We start from the raw sequence: 24,925 nt of genomic DNA, 5'->3' as shown, positions 1-24,925 counted from the left end.
CCGGCCTGAAACTGCCACCTATCACACACCCTGACTCTTGTAAATTCTTCATTACCATTAAGCACCGCTCCATCTGATCCATGTGATCCAAGAGGATTTGCATCACTTCCTGCAGGCTATCATCAGGATCATTCAAACTCCCCCTACTCTCCTCCAGGAAGTGCACATCACTGTACGAATGGCCATCTCTGCACCTTAATCTGTAGACCCAGAAAAAGGCAGAGTCTTACAGCTTTACAAAAGACTACTCTCGAATACATTGGTACCTGTATTTTATATTTAAAACATTCAACCAAAAGATCATAACAGAGGCACTTAAACTAGTAAACACTCACCCTACTGAATGTTGCGGATTTTAAAAAGTAAGGCAGAGTAAGATTTGCCTTTGAAGAGACTGAAACCCACTGAGCTGATCCCCGGCTGTGAGTCACAGACATACAGCACAGAAACAGACCCTTCAATCAAACTCGTCCATACCGACCAGATATCCGAACCTAATCTCGTCCCATTTGCCAGCACTTGGTCAATATCCCTCTAAACCCTTCCTATTCAAATACCCATCCAGATGCCTAATAAATGTTGCAATTGTACCAGCCTTCACAACTCCCTCTGGCAGCTCATTCCATAAACGCAACACCGTCGCATGAAAAAGTTGCCTCTTAGGTCCCTTTTATATCTTTTCCCTCATGCTAAATCTATGCCCCCTAGTTCTAGACTCCCTCACTCCAGTGAAAATACCTTGTCTATCTATCTGATCCATGCTCATGATTTTAAAAACGTCTGAGATCACTCCTTAGCCTCTGACGCTCCAGAGAAAACAGCCCCAGCCTATACAGCCTCTCCCTATATCTCAAACCCTCCAACCCTGGCAATATCCTGATAAATCTTTTGTGAACCTTTCAAGTTACACAACATCCTTGTGATAGGTGGAGAACAGAATTGTGCACAATATTGCAAGAGTGACCAAACCAATGTCCTCAACAGCTGCAACATGACCTCCCAACTCTCTTACTCAATACTCTGACCAATAAAGGAAATCATACCAAACACCTTCACTATCCTATCTACCTGCACCTCTACTTTCAAGGAGCTGTGAACCTGTACAACAAGGTCCCTTTGTTCAGCAACACTCCCCAGGACCTGACCATGATGTGTATCAGTCCTGCTAAGCTTTGCTTTTCCAAAATGCAGCACCTCGCACTTATCTGAATTGAACTCCATCTGCCACTCCTCAGCCCATTTGCCCATCTGATCAAAATCCCATTGAAATCTGAGGTAACCTTCTTCACTGTCCACTACACCTCCAATTTTGGTGCCATCTACAAACTTACTAACTATCCCTCCTGTGTTCATATCCAATTCATTTATATAAATGATGCGAAGTAGTGGACCCAGCACCGATCCTTGTGGCACTCCACTAGTCACAGGCCTCCAGTCTGAAAAATAATCATCCATCACCACCACCCTCTGTCTTCTGCCTTTGAGCCAGTTCTATATCCAAATGGCTACTTCCGTGAGATCTAACCTTGCTAACCAGTCTCCCATGGGGAACCTTGTCGAACTCCTTACTGAAGTCCATATAGATCACATCGACTGCTCTGCCCTCCTCAATCCTCTTTGTTACTTCTTAGAAACCAGATCGAGTATGTGACACATGATTTCCCATACAGAAAGTTATGCTGACTATCCCTAATCAGTCTGTGCTTTTCCAAATACACGCAAATCCTGTCGCTCAGGGCTCCCTCCAACACAGAGTCTAGCACAGCGTCTGTAGTTCCCGGGTTTGTCCAAACCGCCCTATTCACCAAAGCGGTGTCCTGTCCCCTTTTTGCCTTAATGATTTTACTCTGAAGTATGCTCCTCTTGCCTTTATACTCGAAGGATGTTTGTGATTTTTGGACTGGAATAAATGCAAAATATTACATCTTGGTAAAACTAACGAGGGCAGGAATTACACTGATTAAAAGTTGGGCCTCGGACAGTGATTTGAAACAAAGAGACCGAGGGGTTCAGATCTTTGAACTATGTGTCACATGCAGACAGGGTGGTTCAGAAGGGCTTTAGCACATTTGCCTTCATTGCTCAGATCTTTGAATATAGGAGTTGGGACATTATGATGAGGTTGTACAAGATGTTGGGGAGGCCTCTTCTGGAATACTGTGCCCAGTTCTGTTTGTGTTGTTATAGGAAGGATATTATTAAATTGGAGCAGGTTCAGAAGAGATTTACCAGGATGGTAATGGGAACGGAGGGATTGAATTATAAGCAGAGTCTGGATAGGCTGGGTCCTTTTTCACTGGAGCACAGGAGGCTGAGGGGTGACCTTATTAGAGGTTTATAAAATCCTGAAGAGTTTCAGTATTGTGAACAGCAGATGCCCTTTCCAGGAGGGGGTGCGATTCAAGATTGGGGACATACTTTTTAAAGTGAGAAAAGGAAGGCTTTAAAAAGAAGTTCTGGATTTTATTTTTTGTTTCTGCACAGAGAGTGGTTCACACGTGGAATAAACTTGCAGAGGACATGGTAGCTGTGAATACAATTACAATTTCAGAGTGGCACAGTGGCACAGTGGCTCAACGGTTAGCACTGCTACCTCTCAGCGCCAGGGACACAGGCTCAATTCCTGTATTGGGTGACTGTCCATGTGGAGTTTGCATATTCTCCCCATGTCAGCGTGGGTTCCTCCAGGTGCTGCCGTTTCCTCCCACAATCCACAGATGTACAGGGTAGGTGAACTGGCCGTGCTCAATTGCCCATAGTGTTCAGGGATGATTGGGTTGAGTGAATTAGTCAGGTGTAAATGTAGAGCAAAATGGTAGGGGAATGGGATTCTAATAGGAAAAAAACATTTGGACCCATATATTTGGACCCACAGGGAATGCTAGGATGGACTTGGACCAAGTGGAGGCAGATGCGATTAGTTCAGTTCAAATTTATGGTCGACACGGACTGGTTGGACCACAGGGGTCTGTGTCGATGCCGTATAACTTTATGACTTGTTACCTCTGTAAATTCCTCTGTGCTTGGAACTCTCCCTATCAGTGCCATCTCATCCAGCCTTACAAATCCTCCTCATCTCTATAATTCCTTTCCAGCCTCAAAATCAAAAATCCCCTATCACAAATATTTCTATCTCTGTAACATCCTCCATCCTCACAATCCTTTCCAACTTGCATCTCCTCCAGCTTCATTATCCTCCCCATGTCTAATCCCCTCCAGTCTCTCAAAGCTCTGCTATATGTGCCTTTCTTTATTTCCAGCTTTCAGGATGCCCAATGTTTATTTTTCACTTGATGATTGCCCTTTACAATTCCTGCGCTGAGCTTCTGAATTTGCTTTTAAACCTCTGTGTCTCACTTTCCTTCCAAAAATATCGACCAATCACGTGTCATCTATTCTAGTATCACCTTTTCTGACCTGATGTCCAATGGAGCCTGTCATATTCCTATAATAAACATCTCAGCGGTAAACAGAACAGAAAAACGCTCTGGTGGTCCATCAAGTCTGTGAGAAAGAAAACTACCACCATACTACTATCCTCATCTATTTTCCAGTACTTGTGGAAAAGTGTCATCTATCATGGCATAGCAAGTGCACACTAAATACATCTCAAATGTTTTGGGGATTTGTGTCTCCCACCCTCACTGACAGTGAGGTTTAGTGCAACTGTTGCTCGATGATGACATCACCCACAGGAACACAGAGCAGCTGGGTCTGTGCAAACCAGAGATCGCCCACACATTGGGAAGGATGGCAGGGTCCCTGAGAGGGGGCACAGGAGAGTTACCAGGATGGTTCAAGGAATGGGGGATTTTAGTTGCAGGGACATGGGTGTTGTTAATACATATCAAGAATATTCATCGAGAATAGATGGACTCTCATTCTCAACCTCTCCCCTTGCCTGGGCTGTGGTAACCTTCAGGTTAAACCACCACCAGACATCTCTCCCTAATGAGAGAGCAGCCCTATGGTCTGGTAGGACAATACTGACTTTACCTTTTACACAGTGATGCCACTGTGCATCGGGGGTGGAGAGAGGGAATGCTGAAGGTGGTGGATGGGACACCACTCAGGCACAGTGCTTTGTCCTGGAGGATGTTCGCTTTCTTTAATACTGTTGAGGGCTGCACTGATGCAGGCAAGTGGAGAATGTTCCAACACGATCCTGATGTGTGCCTTATAGAGAGCAAACAGACATTGGGGAATCAGGGGTTTGGGAAAACTGAGATTGTTCTCCTTGGAGCAAAGGAAATTGAGGGGAGCTGAGAGACAAGTGCTTACAAAACATATACATCATGATGTTAAACCTTACACTCATCAACTCATCATAAAAGGATTACTGGACATATATTGAAGATTTTGGGGAGATCTATTGACAGGACGGTTTGATTCAAAGGAGAATTTTTATGCAGAAAATGGAATTGAGCTTGAACAAAATACTCACACACAGTGCAAATACCCAGGTCCTGATGAATGGAGTAATTCAATCAGAGTTTGGCGTTACAATTACTGAGATTGCCATCTGAATATCCACCTGTAGTATCCTGTAATACAAGTTTATAAATCTGTCACTGTCAGGTCAGGTTAGAAACTCACACCATTCCCTCCTCCTGGTCCAGGATGACTGTACACATTACCCCTTGTGGAGACCAGCAGTCAGTTCAGGGGGAAATCTATGTGGGTTTCTATGAGTTTCCAACTTGGGACTTCATGTGACTGAACAGGACAGATCTTTGACACATGGGACAGAATATTCCAAGAGTCAGTGAGATGCGGACAGCAGGATTTTCTTCCTTTTCTTTCCTTCCGTGCTGCCGCTGTGCCTCATCAATAAGACATGGGGAGTGAAAGGCTCATGCAGCTTGATGGGCAAGTTCTGACCAATGGCCAGCAAGATCCTCCCAGTCATTCCAAAGAGTCTCTCTGAAAAGACAGCAACTCAGCATGCTTCCCACTGTCCGATGCTCCCTGGAAAGGTTTAGAAGAATGAGGGGGAAATCTCCGAGAAAATGCAGACCAGTAAACGTCCAAAAGGATTATAAACTGTTTACAGAGAGGGATTCGTTGGAGAAGTGGACACCAAGATGGCAAATGGAGCATAACTTGGGATAATGTGAAGTTGTTCATTTTGGAGGAGTTAATAAAAGAACAGAGGACTATTTAAATGGTTGAAACTGTAGAAACCTGCAACACAAAAGAGACCAGGAGGTAATTGTGCAGGAAACACAGAAAGCCAGCACACAGTTACAACAGGTCATCAGGAAGGGAGATGAAACGTTGTTCCTTGTTTGAAGGGATTTGCAGTATAAGAGTTTGGAGTATATACCTGAGAGCAACTTTATAAATTGCGAGTGAGACCACATATGGAGTAATGAGAGACGTTTTGGTACCTTTATTTAAGGAAAGACATCACTTCATCGGAGGCATTTAGAGAAGATTGACTGGGATGATCCCTGGTTTGCAGGGACTCTCTTAAGAAAAGGCTGAAGAAGTTGGGACTCGACTCACTGGATTTGGGGGAGAATGAGAGGGGATCTTATTGAAACATATAGGCTTATTAAGGGGTATGACAGGGTAAATACTGAGAGGATGTGTCCCATCATGAGGGAACCTGGAACCAGTCTCTGGGTCAGTTGCAGAATCAAGGGTTCGGTTTTAGATTTGTCAACTTTAATGCAACACAGTCATGGGTAAGGTGTTTCAATAGCAATGGAGCTGGGGTGAGGTGGAGAAAAACAACATTTTAGAGATTGGAGTTCCTGGTGTTTGCGATTGTGTAGATGTCTGATCAGAAGATCACCTTGGGATCAGAATATGAGAGTAATATTGTGAAGAGTGTAGATCTGCCTCAGGCATTTCCCAGTGAGAGGGAGGGGCTCAGCAGTAAGGGAAAGGAATTTGTAATAGCAACTGAAGGCAATGGGTTTAACCATTGCAGTGTTTCATTGGAGGAAATTGCAGCCAATCGAGTGGTAAGCAGTTTGATGAATGAGTGACAGTGGAGCAATGGAGAGGGATGATCGGGAGAGAGAGCTGGGCATTGTCAGTGTACATGGGAAACCAATACGATGTCACCTCCTGGCAGTGTGTAGGTGAGATACAGGAGGGCACAAAGATAGATCCTGATGGACACCACATATGAGGAATTCAGAAAGGAAAGGGAGAGTGGAGATGGAGCAGGACCTTGACATCAAATATTAGTTCTTAGCAGAATTGGAGAGAAGGACATAACCAGAAAAGACAGATAGAACAAGGAACAATATCTGTGAATTGGGGAGGGGGAGTGATGATGAGGAGCAGCCCAACTCCTAAAGCACTATTCCTACATCAGTGACATCACCCAACTCCACCCTAGTCTCAGCCCATTTGCTGAAATACTCGTCCATCCCTGTGTTATCTCCAGACTTCATTATCCATACACACTCCTGGCAAGCCTCCCACATTCAACTTCCATGTAATCTCGAGAGTATCTAAAACCCTACTGCCCAAGTGCTCACTTGGACCAAAACTTGTTGATCCATCAAAAGGCTCCTATTAACAAGCAACAATTTAAAATTCTCTCCCTTGATGTAATTCCTGGCTGTGAACATCCCTGTCTCCCTGCACCACACAACCTGTGAGACCTCGACAACTCATTTTCTTTCAGACTCCCAACGATGAGTTTATTCATTGCTTCACTGTTTCGACAGTTGCCAAGGCAACACGGTCTGGAATTCGCTTCCTGACCCTCTCAGACCTGCTTTCCTCCTTTAAGGTATTCCTGAAAACCTGCTTATTTGACAATATTTTTGATCACCTGACCTAATATCCCCATCTGTGGCCTTATGTCAGAAATTCTCAATTTCTGTGAAATTATAAAAATGATAAAAATACAAACTGTTGTTGATTTGCACACATTGTCAACTCTTCACTGTCGCTGAATGAATAACCTAGAACATCTCTTACCCAAGAACATTGTGGGAGCACCTTCACCACACAAACTGCAGCTGTACAAGGAAGTCAAACATCACCCTCTCCACAGGCAATGGGACTCTGGCATTAATCACTGGTGTCTGTGGAGAGAGAAACACATAGTTGATATTTCAGGGAGTGCTAAATGCATTACAGGGAGTGAGAATGTTGCAGAATTTGATGGTCAGAAATGGAAGGAAAATGCACTCTTTTGTTGAAAAAAAAGAATTATTCACTGTCAAAGATACTGTGGAAAATTTAGTCCGTTTAGAGAGCTGCACATAGTCAGGGGTTGGGCAGCAGAGGAAAATTAATTTCCAAAAGGTCTGTGAAAGTAACAGTAAAACACTAAACAAGCCAAACAGCCTGTGCCCAAAGACTTTAACTCCCCTTCCCGCTCCACCAAAGATATGCAGGTCCTGGGCCACCTCCACCGCCAAATCCCAGGCATCTGATGCCTGGACGAAGAACGCCTCATCATCTGCGTTCAGATCCTCCAACCACATGGGATCAACGTGGATTTCACCAGTTTCCTCATTTCCACTCCACCCACCTTATCCCAGATCCAGCCTTCCAACTCGGCACTGCCCTTTTGAGCTGTCCTACGTTTCCATCTTCCTTCCCACCAATTGGCTGCTGCCTGACGTGCTGCGCTTTTCTAGCATCACACTGTTTGACATTGAAAACATCCTGACTCTGACACTGTGTAAATCCTGCCCTATCAATCCCTGCCAAGGAAGGCTGCGCATGCGTCCCCCTACAGCTTGCACCTCTCAAAGTTGGCGGCCACACACGTGTCCCGTGGATCACTGCCCCCAATAAAGATGGCGGCGATCATTCACGCCTTCCACCATTTGAAGCATTTTCCTGTTTGCCACAAACACGGGCCTGGAATTTTCAAATTTGTGTTTTCCGATGTGCACTAAGTTCTGTAAAACCTCTCAGCCCGTTCCATTAAAATTTCCTTCTCTTCCTGATCAATATGTCTTTCCTTAACCATGCCCTGCACCTTCACACATTTCCAATGCCTTGGTCACAACATCACAGTGCTGACAGTGAAGCTTATCACGTGGTATCACTTTATTTCTGATGAAGGGCTTTTGCCCGAAACGTCGATTTCGCTGCTCCTTGGATGCTGCCTTAACTGCTGTGCTCTTTCAGCACCACTAATCCAGAAGCTTATCACATGGTTGAGTGTAGTCACGCCCCTCATTCACTCAGACCAACCGGCACTACCTTGTCTTCCAGCCCCGTCCCCATCCTCTTATTGGTCCTGCACTGAGATCAATCACCAGAGGCCCTTTGTGGGCTGGAGCATGCTCAGTGCTTCCTGCTTTTGCTGCTGTTCATCAGGTATAAGAGAGCGTTTATTCCTGTTTCTCCTAATGTCGGACATTAACAACAACGACCTGCATTGGATGGAGCCTTTCACACTGACAATTCTCCTAAAGTGCTTCACGAATGCTGGAAACATTGATTCAAGAGAACAACTTTAAGATACATCTTTGAGGAGTACAGAGGGGGTTGGGAAGGACATTTAAGAGGTTTTTAGATCAGACAAACCATCTAAAGAGCAACTCACCCAGACCCATTCCCCTACATCTAACACTACGGGCAATTTAGCATGGCCAATTCACCTAACCTGGACATTTTTGGACTGTGGGATGAAACCGGAGCACCCGGAGGAAACCCACGCAGAAACTGGGAGAATGTGCAAACTCCACATCGACAGTTGCCTGAGGTGGGAATTGAACCCGGGTCTCTGGCGCTGTGAGGCAGCAGTGCTAACCACTATGCCACCGTGCCGCCCATCTGCAACTCTGTCCTCTGCAGCTCCAATCATGGAGTGATGTCTGTGGAGAACAGCTTACAACGGAGACAGTTAGTGGCTGACCATAGTTTAACAACCCCATGTCCTAGCCCCCCCACCCCACACACCAGGCCTTGTTCTCACAGCCTGTCATTACACACTACCAATGGTTAGCCACTAACAGTTTCCATTAACAGCTAGTCACCCTCCCCCAGCCAGACTGTTATCCACTCCTGTATCCAACCCATCTTCTCGCTCTATCCCCACCTATCCTTTACTCCTTACATCCTCCCCTAAACCCTACCTTCTGCATATAAACCAACATTGTTTTCTCTCAGTATCAGTTCTGAGGAAGGGACACCGGATCTGAAACGTTAACTCTGATTTATCATCACAGATCCTGCCAGACCTGCTGAGCTTTTCCAGAACCTCCTGGGTGTTGTTTCTGATTTACATCTTCCGCAGTTCTTTTGGTTCTAATTTCCCGGGAGTTTGTAATTCAGGTCCAACAGCCTCTGTCCCAGTCTCTGCTGTCTCTCCCAACCCCAAACAGTGACACTGCACCTGCACAGCTCACAGCTCATGCTGGCCACACCCCTCATTCACTTCCATTGGCTGCAGGACCACACAGACTCTCCTCCCATTGGTCTGGAGCTGCCGTCAATCAGCCGGGCCCCATTGTGATGAGAGTGGAGGGCTAATCCCGCTCTCTGCCCTGGGATGAGCTTCATCATTCACAGTGAATGGGTCAGTATCACAGATACACACATCACAGGGCCTGGGGGCTATTCAGCCCATTGGGGCTGTACTCTCTCCCCCTGGAGATGCTGCAAATCTGTCCCAATTCCCCTCCTATTTGCCCACAGCCCCCCAAATCTTTTATTAAAAATTAAAATTCCAAGTCTCTTTCAGAATACCTGCTGGATCTGTGTCGTTCAGAGTGTTCCAGATGCTCAGAACTTACTAAGTACAATAATGTTCACATTTTCACTTTATGTTATTTGCCAATTACTTGAAAGTAGTTACTAAAAGTTGTGACAGTGTTAACAATTCCTCTCTCTCCACAAATTCAAGACCTTGGAACCAAATCTGCACCAGATCCAAATCACTGCTTCACTTTCTGAGCTCCAAGGACAATTATCTGTGCTGCAGCTTGCTCTCCACAAAAGAGGAACGCATCTTAGTTTATTAACGACATAGACATGTACAGCACAGAAACAGATCTTCGGTCCAATTCGTCCATGCCAACTAGGAATCCTAAACTACTGGAGTCCTATTTGCCAGCGATTGGCCTGTACCCATCAAAACCCTTACTGTTCACGTACCCAATCGGATGCCTTTTAAATGTTGTGATTTTATCAGCCTCCACTACTGCATCTGGCAGCTTATTCCATCCACACACCACACTCAGCTTGAAAATGTTGCCCTTAGATTCCTTTTAAATCGTTGCCCTCTCAACCATGTGCTCTAGTTTTGGACCCACCTCACCTCAGGAAAAAGAACCCCGGCTGCTCACCTTATCCATGCCCCTCGTGATTTTATAAATCTCCATGAAGTCACCTCTCAGTCTTGGACTCTCCAGGGAAATTAACCCCAGCCTCTTCAGCCTCTCCCTGTAGCCCAAATCCTCCAAACCTGGCAACATTTTTGTAACTCTTGTCTGAACCTTTTCACGTTTCACAACATCCTTCCTTGAACAAGGAAATTCAAACTGAAAACAGAATACGAGAAGTGGCTTAATCAATGTCTTTTAAATGTTGTAATTGTACTAGCCTCCACCCCTTCACTTGGCAGCTCACTCCAAACATGAACTGCCCTCAAACTGTCCAACTCTGGCAAAGTCCTTGCAAACATTTTCTGAAATGTTTCAAGTTTCACAAGATCATTCCTGGAACAGGGAGATTGGAACTGAAAACAGAATTCCAGAAGAGCCTTTATCAATGTCCTGTACAGCCACAACATGACGGAGAGCATAACAAACGCTGCATTCACTCCCTTACCTACCTGTGACTCTACTTTCAAGGAACTATGAACCTGCACTCCAAGATCTCTTTGTTCAGCAACACTGCGCAGGACCTTACCAGTAAGTGTATAAGTCCTGCCCTGATTTGCCTTTCCAAAATCCAACAGCTAACATTTATCTAAATTGAACTCTATCTGCTATTCCTTGCTCCACTGGCCCATCTGATCAAGATCCCGTTGTATTCTGAACTAACCTTCTTCGCTGTCCACTACATCTCCAATTTTGGTGTCTTGTGTAAAGCTACTAACCATACCTCATATTCACATCCAAGTCATTTATTTAAGGACCCAATAATCAATCCTTGTAGCACACTGCTGCTCACAGTCCTCCAGTCCACAAAGCAAACCTCCATCATCACCCTCTGTCTCCTACCATTAAGACAGTTTTGTACCCAAATGGCTTGTTCTCCTTTCATTCCGTGTTATATAACCTTGCTAACCAGTCTGCTTTGTGGAACCTTGCTGAATGTCCATATAAACAATGTTCACCGCCTGGTTTAATCAATTTTCTTTGTCACTTCAAAACATTCAGTCAAGTTAGTGAGACACGATTGTGCACAGACAAAGCCACATTGACAACAGTCAATGATTATTCCTTACTCTTCCAAATAGATGGATATCCTGTCCCTCAGAATCCCTTCCAACAACTTGCCTGCCACTGACTTCAGGCTCACTATTCTCTTGTTCCACGGCCTCTCCTTACCACCTTTTTAAAATAATGGAACCTCACCTGTCACTATCAATGATACAAATACCTCAAGAGAGGCCCAACAATCACTTCCCTAGATTTCCAGAAAGTTCCAGGATACATCTGATCAGGTCCCAGGGCTTTATCCACCTTGATGCGATTCCAGACATCCAGTAACACCTCCACTGTAACATGGACACTTTTCAAGTTCTCTCTGTTTATTTCTCCAACCTCTCAAGCTTCCATATCTTTCTCCAGTAAAAATGACGTGAAATATTTGCATATCTTTCCCACCCCCGGTAGTTCCATAAGCAGCCTCGTTAATCTTTAAGGGGTCCTATTCTCTGGTCCAGTTCATCTTTTGTCTGTGATATATTTGTTTAATCTCTTTGGATTCTACTTAAACCATTTCCTGAAGCTATTTCATGTCAAACAGCATCAGCAGCAAGCAACAGAGCTAAACGATCCAACAACCAATGGAAGAGATCGGAGCTCTGCAGTTCTGCCACACCCAGTTGTGAACGGTGATGGACAATTAAACAACTCACTGGAGGAAGCATCACAGATATCCCCACCCTTACTGATGGAGGGGCCTCACACACCCACGCACCAGATAAGACAACAGCATTTGCAGCAATCTGCAGCCAGAAGTGCAAAGTGAGATGATCCATCTTAGCCTTCTCCAGTAGTTTCCAACATCACAGATGTGAGTTTTAAGCCAGTTTGATTCAGTTTGAATAACATCAAGAAATGGTTTAATAGTGCAAAGGCTACAGGCCCTGCCAATATTCTGGCAATAATACTAATGGTTTGTGCTCCAGAACTTGCCACCCACCAATCCAAGTACCGCTCCAGCACTGGCATCTACCGACAATGTGGAACATTGCCCAGGGATGTTCAACACAAAAACACTGGGCAATCCAACCCAGCCAATTTCCCTCTATCAGTCCACACTCGATCAGCAGTAAAGTGATGGAAGATGTTATCAACAGGGCTACCAAGCAGCAGCTGCTCAGCAACAGCCAGCTGAGTGACACTCATTGTAGGCACCACCAGGGCCATTCAGCTCCCGATTGTGTTACCGCCTTGATTCACAACCTGACAACCAGGTGAATCCCAGAGGGGAGGTGAGGGTGACAGCCCAGTCCCACTACAAGACCACTATTTCTAGCTGTGTCTACCCTTGTCTCAGCTCATATACCCTCATCTACCTTGTGTTATCTCCAGACTTCAGTATCCAAACACACTCCTGGCCAGCTTCCCACATTCAATCTCCCTGTTACCTTAAGAAAAACTAAATCTCTGCTGCCCAAGTGCTCCCTCGTACCAAAACTTGTTGATCCATCAAAAGGCTCCTATTCATAACCAACACATACAGCCACAGAGATGTACAGCATGGAACCAGACCCTTCAATCCAACCCGTCCATGCCGACCAGATATTCCAACCCAATCTAGTCTCACCTGCCAGCATCCGGCCCACATCACTCAATTTAAAATTCTCACCCTTGATTTAATTCCTGGTTGTGATCATCCCTAGCTCACCGCATCACACATCCTTGAAGACCTCGACAACCCATTCTGTTCGAGACTCCCAATGATCTGTTAATTCATTACTTCTCCTGTATGGCTGCTTTTACAGTTGCCAAAGCAACATTTTCTAAAATTCGCAGCCAAAACCTCACAGGTCTGCTTTCCCCCTTTAAGACATTCCTCAAAGCCTGCTTATTTGGCAATGGTTTTGGTCACCTGACCTAATATCATCAGTCTCTGATCTTATTTCTAAAGTTCCCAATAATATTTTGGTGAAATTATAAGCATGATGATAAAACTACAAACTGTTCTTGATGTGGACATTACCTTCAAATCATCACTATTGCTGTAATGAATACTCTAATGTCTCTTACCTAACCACATTGTGGGAGCACCTTCACCACACAAACTGCAGCTGTACAAGAAAGTCAAACATCGCCGTCTCCACAGGCAACAGGGCTTTGACATTAATCACTGGTTTCTGTGGAAGGAGAAACACAGTTGATGTTTCAGGGAATGCAAAACAGATTACAGGGATTGAAAATGGTGCAGAATGTGATCGTCAGAAATGGAAGGAAAATACACTTACTTATTGGAAAAATGAATTCTTGACTGTCAAAAATTTTCCAGAAAAAAATTAATAAGTAGCACATGCTCAGGGGGTGGGCGGCAGAGAAAAATTAACTTACAAAAATGTCTGTAAAAGTAATCGTAAAATACTAAACAGACCAAAAATACACCCATCGTTCGATACTGAGCAAGCTAGATATTGACAAAGTGCTCATAAGGGAGCCCAGAGATGAAGCAGAGCTGTATAATCTGTTATGATCCCACAGTCATCGAGATGTATAGCACCGACACAAACCCTTCGGTTTAAGTCATCAATGCCAACCAGGTATCCGAACCTAATCTATTCCCATTTGCCAGCACTTGGCCCATATCCCTGTAAATGCTTCCCAATCATATCATGTGTCTATTTAGGTGCCTTCAACAAGTTTTAATTGTACTAGCCTCCATCACTTCCTCTGGCAGCTCATTCCACCCACTGCATGAAAGAGTTGCCTTTTAGCCCCCTTTGAATTTTTGCCCCGTTCACCCTAAAGCAATGCCCTCTACTTCTGGACACCACCACTCCAGGGAAAACACCTTGTTCATTTACCCTCTTCATGCCCCTCATGATTGTATAAACCTCCATAACATCAGCCTATGGCACTCCAGGGAAAACAGCCCCAGCCTTTTATGACTCACCCTGCAGCTCAAATCCTCCAACCCTAACAACATCCTTGTAAGTCTTTTTTGAAACCTTTCAAGTTTCACAGCACCCTTCTGATAGGAGGCAGGCCAGAACTACACACAATATTCCAAAAGTGGCCTAACGTATGTCCTGTACAGCAACATGACCTCCCACATCCTATTACTGGATTAGTGGTGCTGGAAGAGCACAGCAGTTCAGGCAGCATCCAACGAGCAGCGAAATCGACGTTTCGGGCAAAAGCCCGAACTGCTGTGCTCTTCCAGCACCACTAATCCAGTATTTGGTTTTCAGCATCTGCAGTCATTGTTTTTACCTCCCACATCCTATAATCAATGCTCTAGCCAATAAAGGAAAATACACTTGTGGGATATAGGTGGATTAGTGTTACTTCTGCAATTCCATTTTACAAAGGAGGTGAACTCACACCAGTGGGTAATTGTTTTAGTCAAGAGCTGAGTCAACAAGAATGGAAACGATGTAGAGGAAATGTAGAATTGTGCCAAACCCCTATACCTTATTAAGTAAGATCCCTCATGACCACAAATGGTTTAGTGTGATAGATTTAAAGGATTCCTTTTGGGCCTGTCCTTTGGCAGAGGAAAGTAGGAATTTGTTTGCCTTTGAGTGGGAAGACCCTAAGACAGGACGAAAACAGCAATACCGATGGACTGTGCTTCCCCAGGGGTTTACGGAATCCCCGAATTTATTTGGACAGATGTTAGAACAAGTATTGGAGAAATTTAGCAGTCCCAAGGGGACTACCCTGTTGCAGTATGTAGACGACCTCTTAGTAACAGGAAAAAGAAGAGAAAGAGTAGTAGAAGCCACTAACAAATTATTGAATTTCCTGGGTCAGCAGGGACTGCGGGTATCAAAAAACAAACTACAATATGTGGAGCGAGAAGTGAAATACTTGGGACATTTAGTTAGTGAGGGAAAGCGAAAGATAAGCCCGGAACGGATAGAGGGAATAGTGGGAATGCCGCTGCCCAGCACTAAAAGGGAGTTACGCAAATTTTTAGGTCTAACGGGTTATTGCAGATTGTGGATTGATTCCTATGCACTGAAGACTAAGAAATTATATCTCAAACTATTAGAGGGGGAAACCCAAATGTCTAAGTTGGGATGATGAGGAAAAAGAACTAGTTGAGAAACTCAAAAGAGATTTGATCCATGCCCCCGTGTTAGCCTTACCTTCTCTAGATAAACCTTTCCACCTCTTTGTTACCGTGGATAAGGGAGCGGCTTTGGGAGTATTGACCCAGAGGTGGGGAGGAATGAGACAACCAGGAGCATATCTTTCGAAGCTACTGGATCCAGTATCACGGGGGTGGCCTGAGTGTGTGCAGGCTGTGGCTGCCACTGCACTGTTGGTGGAGGAAAGCAGAAAGCTTACATTTGGGGGAGCCCTAATAGTAAGCACTCCACACCAAGTGAGAACAATCCTAAACCAAAAAGCTGGGTGATGGTTGACAGACTCGTGGATTCTGAAATATGAGGCAATATTTATAGAAAAGGATGATCTAGTGTTGGTCACTGACAATTGTTTAAATCCAGCTGCCTTTCTTTGGAAAGGGGAAGGAGACTCTCCTCAGAATCCAGAGCACGACTGCCTTGACATTATAGAATACCAAACTAAGGTCCGCATGGACCTCAGAGATGTTCCATTTCATGCAGGGGTTCGACTTTTTATAGACGGATCATCCCGGGTGATTGAAGGGAAAAGATATAATGGGTATGCAGTCGTAGACGGGACAAACAGTAGTGTGGTGGAGGCAGGACGGTTGCCAAATGGGTGGTCAGCTCAGACTTGTGAACTCTATGCATTGGAAAGAGCCCTTAGAGCATTAGAGAATAAAGAGGGAACAGTATACACTGACTCTAAATATGCATTTGGTGTTGTGCACACTTTCGGCAAGATATGGCAGGAACGAGGGCTTATCAACAGCCGAGGGAAAGAATTAGTACATGAAGAATTGATTAAATGGGTCTTGGAGTCCCTATTACTTCCCCGAGAAATAGCAGTAGTGCATGTAAATGGTCATCAGAAAGGAAATGAACTAGAAGTTAGGGGGAATAGATTAGCCGATGAGGTGGCTAAGGAAGCAGCTCTGAACCCACAAGAAGTGGTGATTCATTCCCTAACACCTACTATTCCAGGTCCTCGGGAAGCTCCTATATTTACTGAAAGCGAAGAAAATGAATTGAGAGATTTAGGGGCTGTAAAAACAGCAGACGGGCATTGGAGGTTACCTGATGGAAGGAGAATGTTGAACAAAATGATGATGCGAGAGATTATGGCTGTCCTACACCAAGGCAGCCATTCGGGAGTACAAGCAATGTGTGATTTAGTTCTTAGGGAATATGGATGTAAAGGAATATATACAATTGCTAAACAAATATGTGAGGGATGTATCATATGCAAAAAGGTAAATAAGAAAGTCTTGAGAAAACAGACCCCGGGAGGAAGAGACCCAGGATTGAGACCTTTCCAGAGTATACAAGTAGATTATACTGAACTCCCCAGGGTAGGCAGACTAAAATATATGTTGGCCATAGTAGATCATTTATCTGGTTGGGTTGAGGCATACCCCCTAGCTACCGCCACTGCAAGTGGAGTGTCTAAAACAATATTGGAGCACATAATTCCCGATATGGGCTCGTGAACCATATTGATTCCGATCAAGGAACTCACTTTACTTCTAAAGTGTTACAGGGGGTAATGAAAGGGTTGGGAATTTCCTGGGAGTTCCATACTCCGTGTCACCCGCCATCATCGGGAAGGGTTGAGAGAATGAACCAAACACTCAAACGACAGCTCTCTAAATTGATAATAAAAGCTAAACACCCTTGGACCAAATGTTTACCTATAGCTCTCTTGCGAGTACGAACAGCCCCAAGGAAATACTTGGGACTATCCCCCTATGAAATCTTATTTGGATTACCTTACTTGGGAACGAATGGAGAATTGCCAATTCCCGAAACTAAAGATTTGTTTTTAAAAGAAGTACATACTGGGTTTGTCCTCCTCTTTGTCTTTCCTAAGGAAACAGGGTTTATTGGCACAGACTCCACCCCTTGAATTCACCGTTCATTCCATCCGGCCGGGCGATTGGATCTTAGTAAAATCATGGACAGAGACTAAATTACAGCCGGACTGGGAAGGGCCGTACCAGGATCTTTTGACTACCGAAACAGCAATAAGGACAGCGGAGAAAGGCTGGACTCACTACACTCGGATCAAAGGGCCAGTGGACCCTCCCGTGGAGAAAGAAGTCTGGACAGCCGAATCAACGCAAGATCCGCTGAAACTCAGACTAAAGAGACTTTGAGTAACTAATTATACAGTGGCGATGCGAGCGCGGGATTATTTCTGTAAGATTGTATATTAAGTCTTTTTCTGCTTCAGCATGATGTTTAGAATACTGGGAATGCTTAGAGTTATGATGCTAGCTCTCTTAGTATTGGCATTTCATCAAATATCATTTTCATATGTATTATTAACGGTTCCTGAATCTGATAACCCACAAGTAATAGACGCTGATGTATGTAGCTTAGTAAATTGTGGGGACGTAGATAATCAGAGACAGTATCGCAGCTCTGAGATACATCTTAAGTCCTATGGGGATGGCCTTGGGGACGGTACTTGGTATAACGGTCTTGTCACAGTACACCAGGCCCCCTTCCGACCAGCTCGCGATTGCCCTGATAAAAAGTGTAACCCAATATACCTAACAATAAGGAAAACCACATGGCACGAAACAATCCTGGGTGGGGCCACCTATAAGATACAATTAAATGAAACATTTGGGATAGAAATGAAAGCAAATGGGAAGGATTTCTTGGGCTGTTGTTTCCGAATTAGTGTAGGACGGGGAAAACGGGTAGAACTACTGGGTAATAAGATACAATCTTTCACCCCTCCCGATGATCCTAAAGTAGTAAAATTTATAGAGGTAAAGGACTTGAAACAGACCATTGAAATAGAAACTGGGTACGGGGATGCAAATGCCTGGGTTGAATGGGTAAAGTATACTGTGAAAAGTCTGAACAAAAGCAATTGTTATGCATGTGCCTCCGGTCGGCCAGTGGCCCAGGTGGTTCCCTTTCCGCTCGGGTGGAAGCGAGACAGGAAGGGCATGAAATGTATGATAGCCCTGTATCAGGATGAGACTGCATGGAATGATAGGAATTGTACCTCCCTATCTCAGATGTTCCCTCCCTTGGAGAAGAAAGATGTAAAAGTTCCCCCCCTGTTTTCTGCCGCAGTTGGAAATCACACCTCGTGTGTGCGTAGACGAGGTACAAGTCGGTCGAAAGATTTGGGGGAGCTGAAACTATGTACAGAGATTAAGAATGTCACCGAAACGGAGAAGGGAGGGAACTACTCAGCATTAAAGGTTCCCCGAGCGGATCTGTGGTGGGACTGTGGAGGCAAAATATTGAGACCCACGCTACCTCCAGATTGGAGAGGGATATGTGCAATTGTACAATTGGCAATTCCATTTACCCTGGCATTTGAGAAGGAAAACAAAGGAGGGAAAAAGGGAAGGGGTAAGAGATTACTGTTAGACACTTCTTTCGATGACAGGATTTATCTTGATTCGGTAGGAGTCCCTAGGGGAGTACCGGATGAATTTAAGGCTCGTAACCAGATTGCAGCAGGCTTTGAGTCAGCTCTCTTTTGGTGGGTAACAATTAATAAAAATGTAGATTGGATAAATTACATTTTCTATAATCAACAGCGATTTATAAATTATACAAGAGATGCGATTAAAGGAATATCAGAACAGCTTGATGCGACAAGTAGGATGGCATGGGAAAATAGAATAGCCCTTGATATGATTTTAGCAGAAAAAGGGTGTGTGTGTGTGATGTTAGGAGGAAGCTATTGTACCTTTATTCCTAATAACACTGCACCTGATGGTTCAATTACTCGGGCCTTAAGGGGATTGACTACCTTAGCAGAGGAACTGGCTGAGAATTCAGGAGTAGATACATCTCTCACAGGATGGCTGGAATCATGGTTTGGGAAATGGAAGGGGGTGGTGGTTTCTATCCTTACTTCCCTGATAGTAGTAGTCGGGGTATTAGTAGCCATTGGCTGCTGTATCATACCCTGTATACGAGGACTCACCCAAAGGTTGATTGAAACAGCCTTAATGAAACAGATGCCCCTAAAAGGGAATCAGGCTGAAGGACTTTATCGACTAAATAATGAGGAGATGAGTGAGACCAAGATGGATGAAATCTCCGGGATGATGCTTGCGAATTTCGGGAGCGATGCTTAAAAATAAAACATTTGCAGAAGATAACAAATGGTAACTAAAAGAAAGAGGGGGAATTGTGGGATATAGGTGGATTAGTGTTACTTCTGCAATTCCATTTTACAAAGGAGGTGAACTCACACCAGTGGGTAATTGTTTTAGTCAAGAGCTGAGTCAACAAGAATGGAAACGATGTAGAGGAAATGTAGAATTGTTTTTGTATTAGCTAAAATTGTATGTCAGAATGAAATGTGCCAATGAACAATAGTAGGCACGGTGGGCAAATAGATAAGATGTTGTGAGAGGATGAAGTTAAGCTAGATACGCCTGTACAAACAGTAGGTATAAACATCTGCTTCCCACTTTTATGAAAACACAGGAACAAACCCCAATTAAAAGGGTCATAGGTATCAGAACGGCCTCGGGAAAGGCACAGATGAAGGGGGTAGATAATGATGAAGAAGGGATATGCCTAACAATGACCTATAACAGGGTAAGGTCAAACAGCCTTGTGAGGCCAGAAATAAGCATTTTATCACAAACAAGGCTGGATAAGGCAAGAGGCAAACAGGGGTAATGGGGGCCGGTCTTAGGGAAGTGGATGATGTAAGCAGGGGAGGGAGCAGTGTAAAACAATGGACATTAAATCATATAAATATTATGTATGAATTGAACCTGGGGTGTGTATGTCTTCTGCCTTTTAGACACAGGACATCACACCCACTTGCAAGTGTAAAATAAATGACACTATTGATTCAGATCTTGTCTCGGACTGAAATTATTGAACTGTGTGAGCTTTGTTTCTCACACACTGAACACCTTCTTCATCATCCTATCTACCTGCAACTTGACTTGCAAGGACGATGAACCTGCAGTCCAAGGTCTCTTTGTTCCGCAAGTGTCTCCAGGCCTTGCCATTCAGCGTATAAGCCCTGGGCTGAAAAACGTGGTGCTGGAAAATCACAGCAGGTCAGGCAGCATCCAAAGATCAGGAGAATCGACGTTTCGGGCATGAGCCCTACTTCAGGATTCCTGATTCCTGATTCGGCTCATGCCCGAAATGTCGATTCTCCTGATTTTTGGATGCTGCTTGACCTGCTGTGATTTTCCAGCAACACATTTTTCAGCTCTGATCTCCAGCATCTGCAGTCTTCACTTTCCCCTAGTGTATAAGTCCTGCCCTGACTTGCTTTTCCAAAATGCAGCACCTCACATTTATCTAAATTAATCCGTATCTGATCAATATCTCACTGTAACCGGAGGTAACCTTCTTCACTATGCAAAATACCTCCAATTTTGAATGACCTGCAAACTCAGTTACGACAGCAAATCATTTAAATGAATGACGAAACAAATCCCGAAATGAACATCCATTTCTCCGAGTTTGAATGTGCTCTGTGTAAATCCTGCCCAATGACTCTGTACCAGAGAAAGGCTGCACATGCGCCTGGCTGCACCTTGCCCCCTATAAAGATGGCGGCTGCGCACATGTCCACTGAATCGTTGCCCCAAATAAAGATGGCGGCGCTCACTCAGGCCTGAAGCTGCGCTGAGGCAATTCCCCTTTTACTATAAACACGGGACTGGGACGTTCAAATTTGTGTTTTCCGACGTGCACAATTTGTTTGTAAGACCTCTCCCCTCATAGCAACACAGTTTTTCTCCCGTTTCCCCCTGTTTATTTATTTCTATCCTTACCGTATCCTTTCGCTCCGTAACTTCCTGAGCATCCATTACAGCGACTCTCCGCCGCGCGCGAGGGTGATCACGTGGTTTAGTCTAGTTCTGCCCCTAGTTCACTTTGATTGGTTGGAGGACCAACCTCCCGTCAGGTCCTCCAGATCCGCCCACCGTCCTTTCATTGGTCCGGTGCTGACATCAATCACCCGGGGTCCCTTTATTGGCTAGAGCATGCGCAGTGCGTCCTGCTTAAGCTGATATGCTGGGTAATGTGATGAGAGAGTTTACTGAGGGGAAGGATCCATTTGTGTGAGCTCTGCAGTAGATTTCCTTTATTCATGGAAGGAATTGCCTTCTTACTCATGACTGTATAGCTGTGATTGATGAAACAATGCCATCTGAACCAGTACATAAACACACCATTTTCACAACATCTGAGATCTTCAGCACATTGTATCACACTCTTCTTTGGAGATAAAAAAAGCATGAAATGGAGCCTCAAGGAATTGGAGCAGGAGAAGGGCATTCATCCCCTCCAGCTTGTTCCCCCATTCTATCAAATCATGGCTGGGCCCACCCAGACCTCAACACCTTTTTTATGCTTGATCTGCATAGCCCTCAACTGCTCAATATTTCAAAAATCTATCTGCCCTCTTTTAGAATAACTTGAGATAGAATCATAAATTGCCTACTGTGTGGAAACAGGACACTTCGGCCCAACAAGCCACACAACCCTCTGAAGAGTAACCCAACCAGATCCATTCCCCTATCACATTTAACTTTCACAATTGATTGGGCTAGAAAATTCTAGCCATTCACAGAGAGAAAAAAATTCTTTACATTTTTTACAAAATGAATGTTCCCTTATGTAATGTCCCCGGTTTGAGACTTCATTGGTGCTAGAAGATCTAGTCAACATGTACCCTGTCAAGCTCCTCAGAATCTTGTTTCCATAAGATGACCCCTTATATTATGTGGGTGGCACAGTGGTTAGCACTGATGTCTCACAGTGCCAGAGACCTGGGTTGAATTCCTGCCTCACGTGACTCTCTGTGTGGAGTTTGCACGTTGTCTGCGTGGCTTTCCTCTGGGTGCTCCGGTATCCTCCCACAATCCAAAAAAAAGTGCAGGTTAGGTGAATTGGCAATGCTAAATTGCCTGTAGTGTTAGGTGAAGGGGTAAATGTAGGGGAATGGGTCTGGGTGGGTTGTGCTTCGGCGGATCGGTTTGGACTTGTATGTAATCTGTTTGTTGAGATTCTATTGTATAATGACCTAACCTGTTTAGCTATTCTTGATAGGTCAACCTTTTTGTCCTCGAAGCAGCTAGCTGAATCTTGTTTTGAATGGTCTCCAATACTGGTTTATCCCTTATTAAATATGGGAGCTAACATTGCATACAGTACTCCAAGTGAGGTCTCAGCAACAGCCAGTGTGGTTAACCAATCCTCACTCCATGCAAATATGTCACTCCTGAAACAGTGAGCTCCTGTATTATGCAATTAACTTTTCTGTAGCACCTGATCATTTGCATTTCTAAAATCCAAATACAGAACATCATTGGATTGCCCTTTATCAGCCCTGCTTGTTATCTCCTCAATGAACTGTCGCAAATTTGTCATCGTGTCTCTTTCACAAAACCCAGTCTACATGTTTAATGATAAGCTTTTCTAAATGTCCTGCTGTTTATTGCTTTAATATTCGACTCTGCCGTATTACAAAAACAGATATTAAACTAACTAGTCTATAGTTTCCTGATTTCTGTCTCCCTGCCCTTCTTGAACAGGTGCGTCAATCCACTGGATGCTTCCTGTATCTCCTGATTCTGGAATATTCCAATCGATGCCTGTCAGTTGCCTTAAAAATGTTTGAACCAGGCCATTAGGTCCTGTCTGCCTTTAGTCCTATTAGTTGGTCAATACTTTGTCCCTTGTAACAAAGACTGTTATAACATTTCAAAAGCCTCTGATTTCAAAAGCACAATGTGATCCAAGTTGTCTTCGAATCTGTGCTGTACTAATTCTTTCGAATTGAGATGACTGGGTTGGCATGTGCGCAGGTTGTAGCAGGATCTCTGACTGCCACAAAACGATTTGGGGGAACAGCTCCTGTGTCAGTGACAGTGTTGTTGGACTAATAGAGGCAACAACATTCAGACTTCACGAAGCAACTGCGAACCAGGGCTGCAAACCCACAATCCGAAGAACTGCAGGTTCGGTGAATTGGTCATGCTAAATTGCCACAGTATCCAGCGAAGCACAGTTTCGGTGCATTAATCAGGGGTAAACATTGCGGAATAGGTTTGGTTGGGATACTCTTTGGAGGGTTGGTGTGGATTTGTTGGGCTGAAGGGCCTGTTTCCACAATGTAAGTATTTCATGCTCTGAGTAAATTTGGAGATCTAATAGAATCCTGGTATTCAGATGGTTCTCTGTTAGTTAAAATAGTATTGTGCACTCAGCTTATGTTACCTTCTGAAGCAGTTTGAGGTTGACTGCTCTGTACAATTTCACAGAACAGATGCTCTGGAACCAATCATGGAACAGCTATTTTAGACCTGACAATATGATTGATTAATGAGCTCAATGTAAAAGACCATTTTGGAAAGATGCAATGCAGCATGATAGAATTTAGCTTTAGGGTGAGGAATTTGGTTCTTCAACTAGTATCTAAACTTAAAGGCAATCACAAGGGGATAAGGTAGTAGTTCGCTAAACTGGAATGGGACTCTAGTTAGAATGTTAAAGCAGAAGAATATATTCAGTTATTTTATCATTCTCAACAATATCTATTAACTTGTAAAAGAAATGCACGATGAACAGCAGTGCATAGGTGAGGGAATTATGAGTGACATCAAATTGAAAGAAAACATGTACAAAACTGCAAAGATGATGGTAGACCAGAAGGTTTAAAAATTTCAAACTATCGAAGGATGAACAAAACAACAGATGGAAGATATTTTGTCCCTTGTCAGAGAGACTGTTGTAACATCTTTGCTCCCATTAATACCTTGCTTATTTCCCAGCATGAGGATGGTAACAGTATCTTCCGGATTAGTAAAATAATTGGGCAAATTAACCCACCAATTACTCAGCCTAAAACAAAGTGCTCTTGTGATGCTGTGTTCGTGTCTCCAACTTTGAGCCAGAAGGCCTGGAACTGTCCCACCTGCTCCAGAGGTGTCATAATGCATTGAAATAGGTTGATTGCGAAAGCAATACTGAGACAAACTTCAGTAGTTGAATGGACAATGTTGATGGTCTCTGGAAATTCCAAACATGACTGTTTTGTATCTTCACCTGAGGCCTGATCTCAATTAATCTGCCTCATTTAAATGGAATTGCCTTTTCTTGTGTTGAATATAATTGATGTTTGTCCTGTCTGCATGCCCCCTTGTGCAAAACATGTTGCAATCTGTCAAAGAACAAGATTGAAAATTCAGATCAGCTGATAACCTGTTCAATGGCTTAAATCAGTGGCCTTTTCCACTGGGACAGTAGGTGCTAGAGAATTTATCCCATTTCCCATTAAACTGAGACAGGAGGTGGTGAACCTGCTGGAATGTCTTTAACTGAAACATTTTTTAATTAAAATAAATTACTTTGGTTGCGGTGCAATTGAATTTAGAGATTTAGTGGGGAGTATCAACTGTTATCTCTTTGTTTGTTTCATCGCAGAAGGAATGAGACCAGCCCAACACCAGCCGAAACTGCAGAGAAACT

General features: G+C 44.1%; 1 long non-coding RNA gene across 1 annotated transcript in view; it reads right to left on the bottom strand.

Annotated features, from left to right (window-relative positions):
• Positions 1–21,288, bottom strand: part of LOC140458540 (uncharacterized) — a 38,503-nt gene extending 17,215 nt beyond the window's left edge. Inside the window, exons 1-4 of the long non-coding RNA XR_011953505.1 lie at positions 21,223–21,288; positions 13,377–13,483; positions 6,946–7,052; positions 4,445–4,544 (exon numbers count right to left, since the gene is read on the bottom strand). This is a non-coding gene — a long non-coding RNA (uncharacterized lncRNA). The remainder of the gene's footprint in view (positions 1–4,444; positions 4,545–6,945; positions 7,053–13,376; positions 13,484–21,222) is intronic.
• Between the last annotated feature and the right edge of the window lie 3,637 nt (positions 21,289–24,925).

The sequence above is a fragment of the Chiloscyllium punctatum genome, chromosome 33 (genome assembly GCF_047496795.1).
Source record: "Chiloscyllium punctatum isolate Juve2018m chromosome 33, sChiPun1.3, whole genome shotgun sequence".
Taxonomy (NCBI): Eukaryota; Metazoa; Chordata; class Chondrichthyes; order Orectolobiformes; family Hemiscylliidae; genus Chiloscyllium; species Chiloscyllium punctatum.
This window is presented reverse-complemented; position numbering and strand designations above follow the sequence as displayed.